This window comes from Psammomys obesus, unplaced genomic scaffold (assembly GCF_907164565.1).
Source record: "Psammomys obesus unplaced genomic scaffold, mPsaObe1.curated_primary_1811, whole genome shotgun sequence".
Classification (NCBI taxonomy): Eukaryota; Metazoa; Chordata; class Mammalia; order Rodentia; family Muridae; genus Psammomys; species Psammomys obesus.
In genome coordinates, this window is record NW_026596402.1 from 213,976 (window position 1) to 228,599 (window position 14,624).

Here is a 14,624-nt window from a genome sequence, read left to right on the forward strand (position 1 = left end):
GGCTCTGTGGAGTCTTTATGGCCAGCCGCTCACAGGCATGGGACCCAGGCAGGATTATAATGCAGATCTCAGGCTCGGGACGTGGGTGATGCTGGCTCCTGAGGCTGAAGTGTTCCCACTTCTGGTGTCTCGTTTCTCAGACAGCAAGATCTGTGCCACTGGCTCTGTAGCTCGATTCCTCCAATTGGGAGGGAGGCCCGAAGAAGGAAAGTGCCACTTTTTGTTCACAGATAAGTCTGTGTTTGACCTGAATCAAAAATTTCTCTGCTCCTGTGGTGTCCTCCCTCTTTCAGGGAGCCACAATGCTAATTTTCTGATTTCAGTTGCCCCTCCACTCACTAATTTCAGATTTTCAAATCCTCTGCCTTTCAGAAACGGTGCGTTGCCACCATCTTGGATCCCTATTTTCGTATTTTATTCTAATGTATTTTCAGTATTTAAAGAACATTTCTTATGGACAATACGTATTATAATTGAATATAATGTTTAACCTATCTGAAAGTATCTTACTATTAATATTTTTATTTGCAACATTCCTTTTTTACTTGAAACTGTCTTACCTATATTTATCAAACATACAAGTTTGAGACAAGAATTCATTGAGAAAAAAAGCACTTTCTTTTTGACTTTCCAATATTTCACACAAAACAAAGCAAGAAAATCATGTCCCTAGCTTACAAGAAGATCCCAATTTATGCATAATTAACAGTACAGTAATATGTAAGTTTTACTTGGCTGAGATCCCAGCTTCAACTCCTGAAGATCTAGGAACTCTCTATTATGAGTAGATTTATAAATTTGTTTAGTATAGAATTAATAATATATCTATTCCTAGCTATAAAAGTACACACACACACACATACAAACACACACACACACACACACACACACACAGAGAGAAGTAACTTAAATTTATTTCAAATAACATTGAACTGCTTCAGTGTGAGCACTAAATACTAAGCAGACATTTAAATGGATTATAAGCAGCAAATATTTACTATGGAGAATTGTAGGAAAAATGAGAATGACAAGAGAACCCTGACATTCTTTGAAGGGCAATCAAACTATTACTGATCTAAAAATTACATGCTTTTATTGCTTCTATGCATTCATAATATCAATTTAGGGACTGAGTTTTTCTTACAAGAGTGTTTATGGAATATTTCAGATGCAAATTGCATTGCAGTAAATAACCATATTATTAAACTAAAATGTGATCCAGTGATGGCTAGAATAATCCTCCCACACAATTCAGCTTATATTATTCAGTTCTGAAGTACCTTTGAGTGTGATAATTCTCAAGAGATATTTTAAATGATTTTTAACAAAATGGAAAACACTACATATCTAATTTTTTTAACATAACAAATATTTATTTAGTCATCCTGATAGTTAAGAAGCAGCATTTCATTTTGGTTTTGATTATCATTTCCATTATGATGATGTGTTTAGCATATGTTTGTGTGTCTGTTTGAGAGCAATGACTACCAGGGCCCTTTGTTTCTGTATGAACTGGAACACAAGAAAGATAAAAATTCTTTAAATGGACTTATTATTTATTGTGTATATAAACAAGCCCCGTGTAGACAAACAAATCCAATATAAAAAAAAATGAAGTTCATGTAAAGTGCTTTCATAATCTCCAAAATCTTAATTATTTGGAATTTTTACCTTATCCACAAGTCCAAAAGTTCTAACCACCATTGCTGGATCATCATGGACAGATATGCATAATATTTAACCTAGTGGATTCATAAGGATGCTATGATCAAATATTGAATTTTGTATTCTCTTTCTAAACTAACTTATATATGTGTATGTTTTGGTCAACTTTTAGAAAATGATTTTACTATAAATTTCCTTATAGATAAGGGCCTAAAGCTTATAGATACTTATTTTTAGGTAAATTAGTATATATATATATATATATATGTATATATATATATATATATATATATATATATATATATATATGTGTGTGTGTGTGTGTGTGTAAGAGTGTGTTATTGTATATGTACATGTGCTATATATACATATATATTAGCAAAAGTTATGTCAAGTGTCTATGATGTGCAAAATGATAAAACATTCCAAAAGGAAAATACTTGTGCTCACCTTATGTATCATAAAATTCTTTCTATTCCACTAAAAATTAGGTTTCTTTCTCAAAACAATTCCACTAAAATCAGGAACAAGACATATTTGTCTATTTAATCCATGTCTAGTCAATAATGTACTTGAAGATTTAGCTAGAGCAATAAGACAATGAAAGAAAAATCAATGGGATACCAATTAGAAGGAAAGATATCAAAGTATCCTTCTTTAGAGTTGTTACAATATTATACATATGTGACTCTTAAATCTCTACCAGAGAATTTCAAAATATGATAAACATTTTTAATGAAGATGGTGGATACAGGATTAACTCAAAAACAGTATAACTCCTATATACAAAAACTGAATGAAAAAAAAAATCAGAAAAACATCACATGCTCAAGAGCCTAAAAAAATATAAAATATTTTGAGGAAATGCTAACCAAAAAGTTAAAAACCGGTATCACAAAAACTTCAAGTCTTTGAAGAAAGAAATTAATCAAGATATCAGAAGATGGAAAGATCTCCATGAATAAGATTAGCATAGTAAAAAATAACACTCTTACCAAAAGCAATCTACAGATTCAACATAACACCCACCAAAATTTCAGCACCGTTTTTTACATATCTCGAACAGATAATTCTCAACTTCATGAAAAAATTTATTCACTTTGGATTCCCATTGCAGATCCCTCTCTAGTCTCTTCAAGTCTCACCCATGATCCAGCTTCTGCCCTATGCCCTTTCCATAATACCCTGATAGAGGAGGAACTCTTTCCCTTCTATCTGACCCTAGTTTATCAGGTATCACTAAGACTGGCTGCATTATCTTCTTCTGTGGACTAGCAAGGCTGCACCCCCCCTAAGGGGAGGTGATCAATGTGCCAGCCACTGAGTTCATATCAGAGACATCCCTGTACACCTTGCTAGGGTACCCACTTGGAAACTGAGAAGCCTGTGGGATTCCTATGAACAAGGTATCTAGGTCTTCTCCATGCATGGCCCTTAGTTGGAGCATCAGTCTCTGCTCTACTCACTGGGCCCAGGTATTCTGAGTCTGTTTCTGTCTTTGTGGAGTTCCTTTCCCCCCTAGGTCTTTCTAACTCCCTCTTCTTCCATAAGGATTCTGGCACTCTGCCCAATGTTAGGCCAAGTATCTCAGTATCTCCTTTGATACCCTCCTGGATAGAGCCTTTCAGAGGTTTTAAGTAGAAGGTCCCTGTCCTGTTCCATGTCTTCTCCCACTTCTGATGTCTTGTTTGCCCTTCTGAATGAGGATTAAGAATCTTCCCTACAGTCCTACTTGTTTATCTTCTTAAAGGATATAGACTTTAGTAGGTTTATCCCATATTATATGGCTAATATCCACTTGTAAATGAGTATATCATTTGTTCTTTATACTTCTGGTTTACCTCACTCAGGAAGATCTTTTCTAGTTCCCACCATTTGCCTGCAAATTTTATGATTTCCTTGTTTTTAATTGCTAAGTAGTATTCCATTGTGTAAATGTACCACAATTTCTGTATCCATTCCTCCATTGAAGGACATCTAGGATGTTTCCAGCTTCTGGCTCTTACAAATAGATCTACTACGAACATGGTTAAGAAAATATCTTTGTTGTATAGTTGAGCATATATTGGATATGTGCCTAGGAGTGGTATAGCTACTTGAGGTAGCACTTTTCCTAATTTTCTGAGAAAATGGCAGATTGATTTCCAAAGTGGCTGTACAAGGTTACATTCCCAATATCGATGGAGGAGAGCTCCCAATTCTCCATCCTCTCCAGCATGTGTTGTCACTTTGAGTTTTGATCTTAGCCAATCTGATGGGTGCAAGGTGAAATCTCAGTGAGGTTATGATTTTCATTTCCCTGAAAACGAAGGATGTTGAGCATTTTTTTAAAGTGTTTGTCTGCTTTTTGATGTTCATCTATTGAGAATCATCTGTTTCACTCTGTACCACATTTTTTAAATGGATGACTTGGTTTGTTGGTGTTTAACTTCTTCAAGTCTTTATATATGCTAGATATTAGCCCTCTGTCAGGTGTAGGGTTGGTGAAGCCCTTTTCCCAGTCTTTAGACTTTATGTTTTTTTTTTTTTTTCTGAAAAGTGTGTCCTTTGCTTTGCAGAAAATTTTCAGTTTCATGAAGTTCTATTAATTAACTGTTGATCTTTGAGCCTTTGCTTCTGGAGTTCTGTTAGGAAAGTTCTCTCCTGTGCCAATAATGACAAGGATCTTCCCCAGTTTTTCTTCTAAGAGATTTAGTGTGTATGGTTTTATGTTGAGCATTTTGATCAACTTGGACTTTAACTTTTTTGCAAGGTGATAAATATAGGTCTATTTTCATTTTTCTACAGTAAACATCCAGTTACAACCAGCACCATTTGTTCAAGAAGCTCTCTTTTTTCGATTGTATGGTTTTGACTTCTTTATCAAAATCAAGAATCATATCTGCAAATAGTGATACTTTGATTTCTTCCTTTCTGAACTGAATCCCCCTGATCTCCTTTAGTTGTCTTATTGTTCTAGCTAGGACCTTAAGTACTATGTTGAAGAGATATGGAGAGAGTGAGTAGCTTTGCCTTGTCCTTGATTTCAGTGGGATTGATTTAAGTTTTTCTATTTTTAGTTTATTGTTGGATATAGGCTTGTTGTATACTGCCTTTACTATATTTGGTTATATGCCTTTAAACATAAATGGGTGTTGGATTGTGTCAAATGCTTTTTCAGCTTCTAAGGAGATGATCATGTGGTTTTTCTCCTTCAGTTTGTTTATGTGGTAGATTACATTGATGCATTTCTATGTATTGAAACACATTTGCATTACTGGCATGAAGCCTACTTGGTCATGATTGATCATACCTTTGATGTGTTTTTTATTTGGTTTTGCAAGTATTTTATTGATTATTTTTGCATTGAAATTCATCAGAGAGATGGGTCAGAAATTCTCCCTTTTTGATGTTTGTTTTTTTTTTTTGTGGTTTAGGTATCAAGGTTAGTGTGGCCTCACAGAATGAGTTTGGTAATGTTTCTCTTGTTTCTATTTTATGGGATAGTTTGAAGAATATTGTCATCATCTGTTCTTTGAAGGTCTGATAGAATTCTGGACTAAATCCATCTGGTCCTCTGTCTTTTTTGTCACTGACACTTTTGATGACTGTTTTTTCCTTAGGGGATACTAGAGTGTTTAATCTGTTTATCTAATCTTGGTTTAGCTTTTGTAAATGGAATCTCTTAAGAAAATTTTCCATTTCATGCACATTTTAAAATTTTGTGGCATTTAGGCTTTTGAAGTAGCACCTAATGATTCCATGGATTTACTCAATGTCTGTTGTTATGTCTCCCTATTCATTTCTGATTTGTTTGAGTTGGACAGAGTCCCATTGCCTTTTAGTTAATTTGGCTAAAGGTTTATCTATCTTGTTGATTTTCTCAGGGAACCAGCTCTTAGATTCTTTGATTATTTGAATTGTTCTCTTTCTTTCTAATGTACTGATTTCATCTCTGAGTTTGATAATTTACAATGGTCTACTCCTCTTGGAAGTATCTGCTTATTCTTTTTTTTTCCTCGTGCTTTCATGTGTCCCATTAAGTTATTTGTATGAGGTGCCTCAAATTTTCTTATGAAGGCACTTAATGTTATGAACTTTCCTCTTTGCACTGCTTTCATTGTGTCTCATAAGTTAGGGTAAACTGTACCTTATTTTTTTTAATTAAATTCTAGGAAGACTTTAATTTCTTTCTTTATTTCCTCCCTTACCAAGGGTCACTGAGTAGAGAGCTGTTCAGTTTCCATATATGTGTAGGATTTTGTTATTTCTGTTATTTTTGAGGTCTAGTTTTAGTCCATGTTGGTCTGATATGATAGCAAGGATTATTTCAATCTTTTTGTATCTGTTGATATTTGCTTTGTCCCTGACTAAATGGTATTTTTAATAAGGTTCCTTGAAGTACTGAGAAGAATTTATACTGTTTTGTGTTTGGGTGAAAGGTCTGTAAGCAGCTATTTGGTCCATTTGATTTTAGATCTCTATAAATGGCATTATTTCTCTGTTAGATTCTGTCTCAATGATCTATCTGTTGGTGAGAGTTGGTTGTTGAATTGTCCCACTATTAAGGTGTTGGGATCAATGTGTGATTTAAGCTTTAAAAATGTTTCTTTGACAAATATAGGTGCCCTTTTGTTTGGTGCATAGATGTTCAGGATTGTGATGTACTCCTGGTGGATTTTTTTTTTTTTTTTTTTTTTGATGAGGATGAAGTGTCCCTCTCCATCTCTTTTGATTAATTTTGGATGAAAGTCTACTTTATTAGATACTAGGTTGGCTACTACAGCTTGCTTCTTGGATCCATTTGCTTGAAAAACGTGTTTCCATCCTTTAACTCTTAGGTAGTGTCTATCTTTGTTGCAGAGGTGTGTTTCTTGAATGCAGCAGAATGTTGTATCTTGTTTCCATAACCAGTCTGTTAGTCAATATCTTTTTTATTGGAGAGTTGAGACCATTGATGTTAATAGATGTTAGTGACCAATGACCAGTGACCCCACAATACCAGACTGTATCCCCTCCACTGAGCTGTGAGAGTGAGTGCCACTATCCGATGTGACCAAGTAGGTGTCCACAAGATGTTGACTGTGTTCTCCAGGGTTTAGAAACAGGAGCATCAGAAGGCATCCTCTGGACTGTGAGAGTGGGCACCAAAGTATGGAGTCTCACTCACAGTACAGGAGGGTATTCACTCCACAGGCAGTGAGAGTGAGTGCCCAAGGTTAGAGCTGCTAGGCTCTGGTTCCAGGAAGATATCCGCAGAAAGTGGGCTTGGGCTGTAGGTGGCCTAAGGCTGCAGGGTCAGAACAGTGTGTGGCTGCCTGTCCTGGTAGGCTTCTACAGATGATGATTTTGGGCTGGTGGGTAGCCTAAGGCTATAGGGAAGGTACCCTGAATGCCCGCTGCAGGTCCTAGAAAAGTATCCACTGATGGTGGGTTCCAATGGGTGGCCTAGAGCTGCTGGTTCAAAGTCTAAGGAGCTGTTGCTACCCTGGTTGGTTCAGGCAGGTAGTCTAAGTCTGCAGGGCAGGAACTCCTATCCACTCGCCCAGGATGCCCTGCAGCTGCCAATCCTCAGAATATATCCACAGACGGTGGATTTGGGCAAGGGGTGTAGTGTTACATGGTCAGAGCCCAGAGAGCAGCAGCCAGTTCCAAGAAGGAATCTATATTCGGTGGGATTGGGCAGGGAGCCAAAGCTATGACAGTGCTGGGCAGGAACCCAGGAATTTTTCCCACTATTAGCCAGGTGGTCTGGAGATGGACCTTAAAATATCTCTGTGTATTCTTCTCTCACATGAGAAACACAGAAATGAGGTACAGTATGCCTTGCTATCACTGTTGAACTGCTGTTCTGATAACCTGTGTGGTCTGTGCCAACATCTTGGATCTCTCTCCCATCTTCTATACTTTTTAATTTTTAATTAATTACAGTTTATTCACTTTGTAGCCCACCTGTAGCACCTTCTCTTATCCCCTCCCAATCACACTCTCCATCCCACTTCTCCTATGCCCCTCCCCCAGTCCACTGATAGGAGAGATTCTTCTCCCCTTCAATCTGACCCTGGTCTATTAGGTCTCATCAGGACTGGCTGCACTGTCTCCTCCTGTGAGCTGGTAAGGCTACTCATCCTTCAGGGAGAGCTGATCAAAGAGTTAGCCACTAAGTTCATGTCAGAGAGAGTCCTTGTTCCCATTACTAGGGAACACTCTTGGACGTTGAGCTGCCATGGGCTACATCTGTGCAGGAGTTCTAGGTTATCTCCATACATGGGAATTATTTGTAGTATCAGTCTCAGAAATGACCTTTGTTCCCAGAATTTTTGGTTCTGTTGCTCTCTTTATGGAGCTACTGCCCTGTCCACATTTTTCTATCTCCTCCTTATTTCATATGATTCTGTACCCAATGTTTCAGTATGATTCTCAGCATCTACTTAGATACCCTGCTGGGTAGAGTCTTTCTGAGGCCCTCTGTGGTAGGCTCCTGTCCTGTTCCCTGTTTTCTCCCTCTTTCAATGCCCATCCCTTTTGCTTTTCTGAATGAAGATTGGACATCTTACCCAGGGACTTCCTTCTTGATTAGCTTTTTTAGGTGCACTGATTTTAGTATGTTTATCCTATATTATGTGTCTAATTTCCACTTATAAGTAAGCATATACAATGTGTGTCTTTCTACAACTGGGATACTTCACTCAGGGTGATTTTCTCTAGTTTACACCATTTGCCTGTAAATTTTGGGATTTCCTTATTTTTAATTGCTGAGTAGTATTCCATTGTGTAAAAGTACTACAATTTCTGTATCCATTCCTCAACTGAGGGACATCTGGCTTGTATCAAGAAAGTGGATATTACAAATAAAGTTTCTAAGAAAATGGTTAAGCAAATGTCTTTGTTGTTTAATTGAACATCTTTTTAATATATGCCCAGGGGTGTTATAGTTGGATCTTGAGGTAGCATTTTCCTAATTGTCTGAGAAAGAGCCAGATTAGTTTCCTGGGTTGTATTTTTCCTTCTAGTATCTTCTGTAAGGCTGAATTTTTGGTATCTATTGTTTAATTTTTTTTTTGTAATTGAATATCTTGTTTTCACCATCTATGATGCATGAGAGCTTGGCTTGGTATAATAGCCTGGGCTGATACCTGTGTTCTCTTAGGGTCTGCATGATATCTGCCCAGGCCCTTCTGGCTTTCATAGTCTCTGTTGAGAAGTCAGGTGTGTTTCTGATTGGTGTGCCAGCCACTATATGTTATTTGCCCTTTTTCCTTGCAGCTTTTAGTGTTTTTTCTTTGTTCTGTATATTTACTGTTTTGATTATTTTTCTTTTTTAATTTCATTTTTCTTTTTAATATTAATTACAGTTTATTCACATTGTATCCCAGCTGTAGCTACTTCCCTAATTCCCTCCCAATCCCATCCTCTCTACCTCATCTTCTCTCATGCCCCTCTCCAAGTCCACTGACAGGGGATGTCCTCTTCCCCTTCTATCTGACCTTATCCATCCACTTCCTCAGCAGACCTCCATGTTCTGCGTGCAGTTGTACATGCTTTCCAGGGTCTCCCAGTGGATGTCTGTACAGGACTCCCAGTTTTGCTGCTGTGGCTGGACTCCCAAATGGAACCAGACTGAAGTAAATACTCCAGGAAAAAAACAGCAAAGGTTATGGATATGCAGATGGCTTGAGGTCCATAAAAGGACAAATCCAACAAAAATCAGGACATCATGGCTTCACCAGAAACCCTAAAAATAATTGGATATGTTAATTTATCAGAAACAAAGAAAAATGATTTTGAAGCTAAGCTTATCCAGTTATTAGAGGCACATAAAGAGGAAACAAACAAATCTTTCAAAGAAATAGCCTCTCTAATAGTAATAAAAACTGCATGGTATTGGCATAAAAACAGAAAAGAGGATCAATGGAACCGCATAGAAGACCCAGAAATAAACCCACAAAACTATGAATACTCAATTTTTGACAAAAAGCCAAAAGCATTCAATGGAAATAAGACAGCATCTTCAACAAATGGTGCTCGTCCAACTGGATGTCTACATGCAGAAAAATGAAAATAGATCCATATTTATCACCCTGCACAAAACCAAGTAGATGAAAGACCTCAACATAAAACCAGATACTCTAAATCTGTTAGAAGAAAAAGTGCTGAACAGCCTAGAACTCATTGGCACAGGAAACAACTTCCTGAAGAGAACACCAACAGCGCAGGCTCTAAGAGCAACAATCAATAAATGGGACCTCATGAAACTGAAAAGCTTCTGTAAAGCAAAGGACACCGTCAACAAAACAAAACGACTGCCTACAGATTGGGAAAGAATCTTCACTAACACTTTATCTGACAGAGGACTAATATCGAGTGTATACAAAGAACTAAAGAAGCTGAAAAGCAGCAAACCAAGTAATCTAATTAAAAAAAATGGGGAACAGAGCCAAACAGAGAATTCTCTGTAGAGGAATATCGAATGTTAGAGAAACACTTAAAGAAATGCTCAGCCTCATTATCCATCAGGGAAAAGCAAATCAAAACGACCCTGAGATTTCACCTCACACCGATCAGAATGGCCAAGATCAAAAACTCAAGGGACAACACATGCTGGAGAGGTTGTGGAGAAAGGGGAACCCTCCTCCATTGCTGGTGGGAATGTAAACTGGTATAACCACATAGGAAATCTATCTGGCGCTTTCTAAGAGAATTTGGAATAGTGCTTCCTCAAGGCCAGCTATACCACTGCTAGGTATATACCCAAACTTTGCTCAAGTACACAAAAGGGATACTTGCTCAACCATGTATAGCAGCTTTATTTCTAATAGCCAGAACCCTGAAAACAACCCAGATGTCTATCAACGGAGGAATGGGTACAGAAATTGTGATATTTTTACACAATGGACTACTACTCAGCAATCAAAAAGAAGAAAATCATGAAATTTGCAGGCAAATGGTGGGATCTAGAAAAGATCATTCTGAGTGAAATATCCCAAAAGTAGAAAGACAAACATGGTATATACTCACTTATATAGACCTATAAAATATGATAAACATAATGAAATCTACACACCTAAAAAAAGATAATCAAGAGAGCGGACATGGGGTAAGATGATCAATCCTCGTTTAGAAAGACAGATGGGATGTGCATTGAACGTATGACAGGAGTCTACTGAGTGCATCTGAAAGACTCTAACTAGCAGTGTTTTTAAAGAAGATACAAAGACTCATGACCAATCCTTCGGCAGAGTACAGGGAATCATATGAAAGAAGGGGAGTTAGTATGATAGGGAAAGGATAGGAGCTCCACAAGGACCAAATATATCAGGGCACAGGGTCTTTTCAGAGACTGACATTCAACCAAGGACCATGTATGGATTTAACCTAGAACCTCTGATCAGATGTAGCCTGTGGTAGCTCAGTAACCAATTGGTTTCCCATAGTAAGGGAAACAAGGACTATTTCTAACAGGAACTCAGTGACTGGCTCTTGGACCTTCCCACCCCCCAAGGGAGGAGCAGTCCTGTTAGGGCACAGAGGAGGGCTTCACAGCCAGTCCTGAAGATACCTGATAAAACAGGATCAGATGAATGGGGAGGAGGTCCCCCGTATCAGTGGACTTGGAAAGGGGCACGGTGGAGATGAGGGAGAGAGGGTGGGCTTGGGATGGAATGAGGGAGCGGGACACGGCTGGGATACAGAGTTAATAAAATGTAACTGAGAAGAAAAAAATAAAATTAAATAAAAAAAAGAAATAACCTCTCAACTGGAGGCAAAAATGAGGAAATGAACAAAGCTCTCAAAGAAATACAAGCAAAAACAGCAAAACAAATAGAAGTATGAGTAGAGGCAGATAGAGAGAAAAGTTCTCAAAGAATTACAGGCAACTACAGCCAAACAAATAGAGGTAAATTAGAAGCACAATTAGTGGCATATAGAGAGGGAAAAAAGAGGTCATCATGGAAAGACAGGAATCTACATTCAAAGGTAAGATGAAATGGTGCAAGACATGAAAACAAATTAGAATCAATTAAGAAAACACAAACAAAGAAAACCCTGTTGGTGGAGAACTTAGAGACAAGATCAGGAACCACAAAGTTAAGCATCACCAATAGAATACAAGAGATGGAAGAGAGACACTGAGGTGTTGATGATACACTTGCAGAAATTGACACATCTCTCAAAGAAAAAGTAAAATCAGAAAGGTTGCAAACAGAAAACATCCAAGAATTCAATTATGGCATGAAAAGACAAAATCTAAAAATAATAGGAATAGATGAAAAAGAGCATCTCAGGCTCCAAAATCCAGAAAATATTTCCAAGAAAATTAAAGAAGAAAATTTCCCAACTTCAAGAAAGATATGTCCATTAACATACAAGAGGTCTACAGAACACCAAATAGACTACACCAGAAAAGAAACTCCTCACTTTACATAATATTCAAAACACTAAATCACGGAACAAAGAAAATATAGTATAAGCAGCAAGGAAAAAAGCCCAAGTAACATATAAATGTAAACTTATCAGAATCACACCAGTCTTCTCAAAAGAAAATATGAAAGCCAGAAGTGCCTGAGTAGTTGTGATGCATACTCTAAGGGACCACAGATGCTAACCCAGACTACTGTACCCACAAAGCTTTCCATCAATCTAGATGGAGAAAGCCAAATATTCCATGACAAAACTAAACTTAAGCAACTTCTACATAGTAACCCAACCCTACAGAAGATACTAAAAGGAAAATTCCAATCCAATGAAAACAACTACACCCAAGAAAACACAGGCTATAGATAACTTCACAACAACAACAAAAAAAAAAAAAATTAAAAGAAAGCAAGCATTGAAACACATTAACACCACCATTTCCACAATAAAATGCACTAGCATTTATTGGTCACCATTATCTATCAACATCAACAGACTCAATTCTCCAATAAAAAGACACAGACTATTACAATGTTGCAGGGACAGGATCTGAACACAAAGCAAGCCTCAACAGATACAAGAAGATCGAAATAATTCCTTCTATCTTATCAGACCACCATGGCCTAAAACTAGACCTCAACAACAACAGAAAAACAGGAAGCCTACATAAACATGGAAACTAAACAACTCTCTTTTTAATGACAGCTTGGTCAGGAAAGAAATGAAAAAAATAAGAACTAGAATCTTCTTAAAATTCAATGAAACTGAAGGCACAACATACTCAAACTTATAGGACACAATGAAAGAAATGCTTAGAGGAAAGTTCATAGCACTAAGTACCTCCAGAAAGAAGTTGGAGACATCTCATACAAGCAACTTAACAGCACTCCTAAAGGTCCTAGAAAAAAAAAAAGGAAAAGAAGCAGACATACCTAAGAGGCATAGATGATTGGAAAAAAGCAACTCAGAGCTGAAATCAATGAATTAGAAGCAAAGAAAACAATTCAAAGAATCACGAATTTGCGTGTCATCCTTGCGCAGGGGCCATGCTAATCTTCTCTGTATCGTTCCAATTTTAGTATATGTGCTGCCGAAGCGAGCAACCAAGGTCCATGTATGAATGTAACCTACAACCTCTGCTCAGATATAGCCTGTGGTAGCTCAGTAACCAATTGGTTTCCCATAGTGAGGGAAACAAGGACTGTTTCTAACAGGAACTCAATGACTGGCTCTTTGGCCTCCCCACCCCCCAAGGGAGGAGCAGTCCTGTTAGGCCACAGAGGAGAGCTTTGCAGCCAGTCCTGAAGATACCTGATAAAACAGGATCGGATGAATGGGGAGGAGGTTCCCCCTATCAGTGGACTTGGCAAGGGGCACGGTGGAGATGAGGGAGGGAGGGAGGGACTGGGAGGGAATGAGGGATCGGGACATGGCTGGGATACAGAGTTAATAAAATGTAACTGATAAGAAAAAAATAAAATTCAAAAAAACATTAAAAAAAAAGAATCAATGAAACTAAGGTTTTTTGAGAAAATCAACAAGATAGAAAAACCCTTAGCCAAACTATCAAAAAGGCAGAGAGGCACTATCAAAATCAGCAAAACAAAAAAGGGGGGGGGACATAACAACAGACACTGAGTAAATACAAACAATCATTAAGTTTTACTACAAAAGCCTATAGCCACAAATTTTGAAAATCTAAATGAAAGGGACAATTTTCTTGATAGACTCTTTTGATTATTATGTGGCAAGAGGATTTTCCTTTCTGGTCTAATTTATTAGGTGTTCTGCAGGACTTTTGTACACTTACAGGCCTTTCCTTTAAAATGGAAAATTTTCTTCTATGTTTTTTTTATTTTTATTTTTTATTTTTTTATTTTTTAAAGATATTTTCTAGGCCTTGGAGACAGGAATCATCTTTTTTTCCTCTATTCCTGTTATTCTTAGATTTTGTCTTTTCATGTTGTATCTTGTTTCTTAGAGGAACTGTGTCATGAATTTTTTTTAGATTTAACATTTTCATTGACGGATACATCGATTTCTTCAATTGTATCTTCCCCACCTGAGATTCTTCTTTCTTTTGTAGTCTCTTGGTTATGCTTGCCTCTGTACTTCCCAAATGATTCCCTAAGTTCTTACTCTCCATGATTTCCTCCAATTATATTTTTTCAATTTTTACAATTCTACCTTCTGATCTTGAGCCATTTTGTTGCTTTACTTCACCTGTCTGACTGTATTTTCATGTTTTTCCTCCTATTCCTTCACCTGTTTTTTGAAGATTTTTCTGTTTCTTTTATTTCTTTCAGTGATTTAATTATTTCCTCTCTGAAGACTCAAACTGTTTGGCTGCATCTTCCTTTATTTCTTTATGGATGGCCATAATCTGTTTTTATCTTCTTCTATTTCTTTATGGATGTCCCTAATCTGTTTGACTTTATCTTCTTCTAGTTCTTTACAGAAGGCCATGATTTGTTTGACTTTACCTTCCTCTATTTTTTTATGCATTTCTTGTTTCCTCTTCATAAGCATAGATGTAAGTTTGTCTTCTTTAATTTCACTTATGA

General features: G+C 37.2%; 1 non-coding gene across 1 annotated transcript; it reads right to left on the minus strand.

The window, feature by feature from the left end:
• Positions 1 to 13,056: 13,056 nt before the first annotated feature.
• Positions 13,057 to 13,163, minus strand: LOC129669373 (U6 spliceosomal RNA). Its single transcript, XR_008719022.1, has one exon. It is a non-coding gene; the product is annotated as a U6 spliceosomal RNA (small nuclear RNA).
• Positions 13,164 to 14,624: the final 1,461 nt, after the last annotated feature.